Below are 6,243 nucleotides of genomic sequence, written 5' to 3' on the forward strand. Positions count from 1 at the left end.
AGACACAGCAAGTTCTTACTTCCCAGTGGGTGGAAGTAAGCAGAGCCAGGGAAGCACTTGTTATTCCAGGTGATTCTTAGATTGACTTAATTATAACCAGATTCATCCAGTTCTATGATGAGTGGTAGAAATCACTTTGGCTACATGAAATCAATCAGTTCATCCATTATTCAGTGTGATTCCTCTAAGAATGATATACTGATGTCTACTGTGTGGGAGGAAGGTGTGACGGTAAATCATTTGCATTGCCCTTGCCCTCCAGTATATGCGTAGGGTGGGATCTGATGGGCAAACAAGTCCATGACCATCCAGCATGTGACACCTGTTACCATGTGTGAAGAGCTATGGTAAGGAGTGACTGGTGCTGTGATGTGATTTGAGCTGAAGGAGAGAGTCAAGGAAGGCTTCTGGAATGGGTAGCATTTGAGCTGGGCCTGTAGAATTCACCATTTTGGAGAAGTCCAAGGAAGAGGGACCAGCATGAGCCAAGACTTGAGGGTGTGACAGCACATGGTATTTCTCAGTGTAGCTAAGCCCCACAGGGCTCATTAAGGATGCACATGGGGAGCAGACGCAAAAGCAAGGCTGGCAAGGCTGAGTGGTGGTTGGGTCCCAACCTGCCTTGAGGGCAGTCAAAGCACTGTGGACTTTACATCCCAGAAGATGGCTTGCCCTCAGAGATTTATTTTAGAAGAGTGACATGACTGAATCTGTATTTGCAGAAAACATAAAAATTCAAAGCTGGAGGAGTTAGAGACTGCAGTTAGCAATAGTATCAATGGACCAGATAGAGGGGGATAATTAGGGTCTGGGGCAGGGGCTAGAGGAAATAGAGTCAAATATTTAGAAGGTGGTATTACAAAAACTGGTGATTGAGGGATCCCTGGGTGGCGCAGCGGTTTGGTGCCTGCCTTTGGCCCAGGGCGCGATCCTGGAGACCCGGGATCGAATCCCATGTCGGGCTCCCGGTGCATGGAGCCTGCTTCTCCCTCTGCCTGTGTCTCTGCCTCTCTCTCTGTGTGTGACTATCATAAATAAATAAAAATTAAAAAAATAAAAATAAAAAAATTAAAATAAAATCTTTAAACTGGTGATTGAAAAGAACAAAAACAAAAAAACTGGTGATTGATGAGGTCTGAGGGGGACTTTGAAAATTCAGAGATGCCTCGGGGGTTGCATCAAGGTGTGGAGCAGATAATGAAGACATTGGTCAAGATGGGAAATAGGAGAAAGAAGGAGGCTTGAAGGTGAATATCGCGGTATGGTGATGTTACTCGCCATATTAAGCTCTGAGCCACCTATTAAAATATCCTTTTCATCCTCTCCCTCTCTATAGGCTGCTTGTAAGGAGCACTTAAAAAAAAAAAAAAGAATCGCTCTAAATGTTAGGTCTAAGGCATTGGGCTATGTATACCTCGGGCTCACGGAAGGGATGGTATAGATTAGAATTAGGTTATCTCTAAGAAGTATTTGAATATGTTCAGGTGTCTCTCATCTTAAAAACCCCTTCTACTAAAACAAAAACAAAAACCCCTTCTGGAATCTCCCATGCAGCTTCTTCCCCTTCACAATTGAGCTTCCTGTGTCCACTCACTGTCTCTACCTCACTCTCCCCTCAACCCCATCAACCAGGCTCATCAAAGCAGTGCTCCCTGAAGTCCGCTGTGGGCCCTTTGCACCTCTGCTCTTACTTATGTCATCAACTTCTGCTGTTTACATTATCATTTACCCTACTGCCCACTCTTTCCCTCCTTGATGCCCTCTCTTCTGAAAGTTTCCCACCGAATTTTCATGGCTTCTGCTGGTTCTTAGGAACTTATTGGTTCCTTTCCCTCCACCTCTCTGAGGATCCACCTTTCCCCAGCTCTCTTCTCTCTGCACCCTCTGCCTGGTCCGACTCATTTACATTTATGCTTATGTTGCCAAAACTATTTTTTTGCTCCACGTTGTGAACTATGTACCGATGATCTATCTCTACTTCCAAGGCCCACTGGAACCTCAAACTCATGGAACTTACAACTAAACTGATGTCTCCCCCAAACCCGCCTTGCTTCACTTTCCCTCCGAACTGAACCACAGCCCCATCTACCTAGATGCTCAAAACTCAAACCTGAGTTTGATCCTTCACCCCTCCCTTTATTTTTTTTTAAAAGATTTTATTTATTTATTCATGAGACCGGGGGGGGGGGGGCAGAGAGAGAGAGAGGCAGAGACACAGGCAGGCTCCATGCAGGAAGCCCGACATGGGACTCTATCCCCGGTCTCCAGGATCAGGCCCTGGACTGAAGGTGGCGCTAAACTGCTGAGCCACCTGGGCTGCCCCACTCCTCACTTTAGTACCAGCCACAATCATTCTGTCACCAAGTCTTCTCGACTTCCCTTCCTCTGCTGCTCCTGCTACCTCGGCTAACAATTTCTACTACCAATAGCCTTTTTCCTGATCCTGTTCCTTGGTAGTCCATTCTCTCAGTTGTACATCTGATTAGGTGGGCCATTCTTCATCCCACAAACACCTGAGCAACTACCCCATGCCGTGCAGTGTTTGAAGTGCTGGGGAAGTAGCAGTAATTGAGACAGAGCTTACATTTTGGTTCCCAGGGGGAGGCATACTTTTTTGTCTTTATGGATCCCATTTTTGGTGCTCAGAATGCCTTCCTTCCCCTCCCCACAACCTCATAATTATACTTCCTCACCTGACTCTTCTTTACTCTTCCAGAGTCATCTTAGATGCTACCATCTCTGGGGGTTCCCCAGTTGCCCAATTCCTCAAGCTAAGTTGAGTGTAGAATCCTGTTCTTACATAGCATTAATTTCATGACTGTATCATCTAATACCTCAGTCTGTTGGAGGAGACCACAAGCTGTTTGAAGGCAAGATCTGGATCTTGCTGGTCTGAGTGTCCTCAGCATACCTAGCACAGCACCCTGATACAGTTCATGGCACAGAGCAGGTACTTATTAAATGTACAATGAATGAATTCATGTTTTAATAAAGCTCAGGACAGAATTCAAGGCTAAAAATACAGATTTGCAAGAATATTAGGACTTTTAATTACAAGGGACAGAAATCCCACTCAAATTATTTTATGCAAAAAGGGATATGTACCAACTCAGATAACTAGAAGGAAGGGGGATGAGTGGTTTGGGACATGACTGCACCTGGGTTCTCAAAAATGTGGTGAGGACTCTTTCTAGCTCTTGGCTCAGCTTTACTCTGTTGTTATAATTTTTTTCCCATCACGCATGGGCTTTCTCCATGTGGTAGGTGGAGTTTATACAAGGCCAAAACAGCTTCATCATCCTAGCATATGATCCCAGAGAAGGAAGAAACTCCTCAATCTTTCATTGACATTCCCAGTGAAGGACTCTATTGGTTCAGCTTGAGGAATGTGCCCATTCCTGGGTCATTCATTGTGGCCAAAGAGATAGGAGCACCGTGACTGCACAGGCCTGGGTCATGCAGCCCTGTCAGAACTACAGGGAGTGGAGAGGGGCAGCTCACCAAAGAAAGAATGAGATGTTGTATTACCAGAAGGTGGAGAAGAATTGCCGAGCAGATAAAAATACAAATGTCCACTACAGGAATTCTGGCAGAGTCAATGAGAATGTGACAGTAAACAGGAGCTGGAGAAGACACACATCTTGAGATGGTCGGCCTTGTTTGAAGAGATGAGACTCACACACCTGAAAAGCCTTACAAACAACAAAAAAAAGACAATACCTCTGGTTCAGCCTGGAGAATCCTTCTACCCAATGAAAACCTTCAGCTGCATTTGGAAGAAAGTAGACTTGAGATAGGCATTTCAGAAGGGAGAAGGGACATAACAGGGCCCTGGGGATGGTGAGGGGCAGGGCCAGGCTCAAAAAGGAAGCAGGTCTTAGGGCTGCAGATGTTGCTGATTTGGGAGACTAGAATGCAAAGGAAAATCTCCAACTGTTCTGTCATGATACTAATAATACAGGACTGTGATAGAATTTGAACAGGCAACACTTCTATTTTTCGTTTGCTTCCTCTTTGCCTCCCCCTCCCTCCATCACCTTCTTGCCTGCATTCAGGCAAAGCTTATGCTCATGCTGAGTAAGTGTATACATCTTAGGCAAAAATATTCCTAAGAATGATTCATAGTCATTCCTCTGCTCCAGCCTGTGGAGTGAAACTAGGGGGCAGGCTGGCCTCAGGTGAAGAGCCACCTGGACCCGAGAAGTCCCTTCCTTCTGCTTTGCACATCTACATTCAGGCCTGCACCCTCAGACTTTCCCCTTTCTCAGAGCCTGACTAGCAGGGTGCTATTCAGGAAAAGGATGCTTCAAAAGTATGTGGAGAGGGGAGGGAGAAGGCTGACCAGTTCTGACACCCTGAAAGTGCCCCCACAAAAGGGACCAGCACTTAGTTGGGATGGGCAGGTACATACAGGTGCCCTGATACCAGGCTGACCATACATTATGGAAAACCGTGTTCCAGAACAGTTGTATGTGTGTGAGCAGAATTCTAATTATAACATCTTTGGTTGCTTTGCCAACTTCTTCAATTTTATCTATAGTTATTAATCTAGTCAGGTTTTCTATTTCTTCTTGAATCAATTTTGATAATTTATATTTTCCTAGAAAAATATTCAGTTCATCCAGATTTTCAAAAATGTGGGCCAAGAGTTGTACCTGGTAGCATTTTAGTAATTAAAAAAAAAATATCTGTGAGTGGTCATATCCCTTTTCTCATTCATAGTGTTCTTTTCTTTCTTTCTCTTCTTTTCTTTTTTTCTTTTCTTCTTTTCTTTTCTTTCTTTTCTTTTCTTTTCTCCTTCCTTCTTTCCTTCCTTCCTTCCTTCCTTCCTTCCTTCCTTCCTTCCTTCCTTCCTTCCTTCCCTTTGAATAGATTTACCAGTAGATTGCTTTTTGTTTTGTTGGTCTTTTCAGAGAACTATCTTTTGGATTTAGCTCTTGAGGCTACTTTTTGGTTTTAATATACCTAATGATGGTGATGTTAGAACAGTGACTAAGTATGTCTTAAAAAGAAATTTAAATCCTTGTCTTATAGATACTAAAGTACTTTTTGGGTAAAATAATATAATAGTTTTGCTCAAAATTATCCAGTGGTAGGGGTGGGGGAAGTGCAAGGCAGGGGAGCAAGTATACAGTTGAAACAGAATTGTTGTAAGTTAATCAGTGTTGAAGTTGGGTGATGGGTAAATAGGAGTTAGGATCATATTGTGTTTTTGAATATGTGTGAAAATGTCCATAACAAGTTATGGTTTTTAAAAATCCTTGTCTCACCATGCATGCTATTTCTAGTTGAATTTTAAAACTCCATTGCATAGGGACGCCTGGGTGGCTCAGCAGTTGAGCATCTGCCTTCTGCTCAGGGCATGATCTTGGAGTCCCAGGATCAAGTCCCATATCAGGCTCCTTGCATGGAGCCTGCTTCTCCCTCTCTTTGCCTTTCTCTGTGTCCTTATGAATAAGTAAATAAAATCTTTAAAAAATAAAATAAAATTCCATTGCATAAAAGGAAACCATACAGCCTGAAGTATTTGCATGCTACCAAGTCACTGTCAATTTATGGTACTATGGTTATTTGTTTAAGGCCCTTAATTTTTAAAAATTGTTCTAGACTTTTAAAAAAGGTAATCCTAAACTACAAAAACAAAACATATATGACTGTTTATATAGTCTTCTAGTGGGGCTGGACTTAAATGAAGCATGATAACCAAATCAGAAATCCTAAAGATTTTTACTGAAACAAACTATCAGCATTATTATATCAATAAAGATTGTAAACAGTCAACCCACTGGAGAAAAACAATTGTAGTATATAAATGACAAGGGATCAATATTAGAAAAAGCCTTTGGAAATCAATAAGAAAATATGAATATTTAGTATGAAAATGAGCCAAGTAGTGCATAGGCAAATCACTGAAGAAATATAAATGACTGTTAAGTGTGTGAAAAAAATATCCAGCTAGAGTAATCAGAGCAATGCAAGTAAAACAGCCAGCCAGCCTGCCTTCCTTCCTTCCTTCCTTCCTTCCTTCCTTCCTTCCTTCCTTCCTCTCAAAGATTTTATTTATGTATTCATGAGAGATATACGGAGAGAGGCAGAGACATAGGCAGAGGGAGAAGCAGGCTCTCTGTGGGGAGCCCAATGTGGGAATCGATCCTAGGACCCTGGGATCACGATCTGAGCCAAAGGCAGACGCCGAACCACTGAGCCACCCAGTTGACAGCCAGGCCACTTTCACTCTCAAAT

This window comes from Nyctereutes procyonoides, unplaced genomic scaffold, assembly GCF_905146905.1.
Source record: "Nyctereutes procyonoides isolate TBG_1078 unplaced genomic scaffold, NYPRO_anot_genome, whole genome shotgun sequence".
Taxonomy (NCBI): Eukaryota; Metazoa; Chordata; class Mammalia; order Carnivora; family Canidae; genus Nyctereutes; species Nyctereutes procyonoides.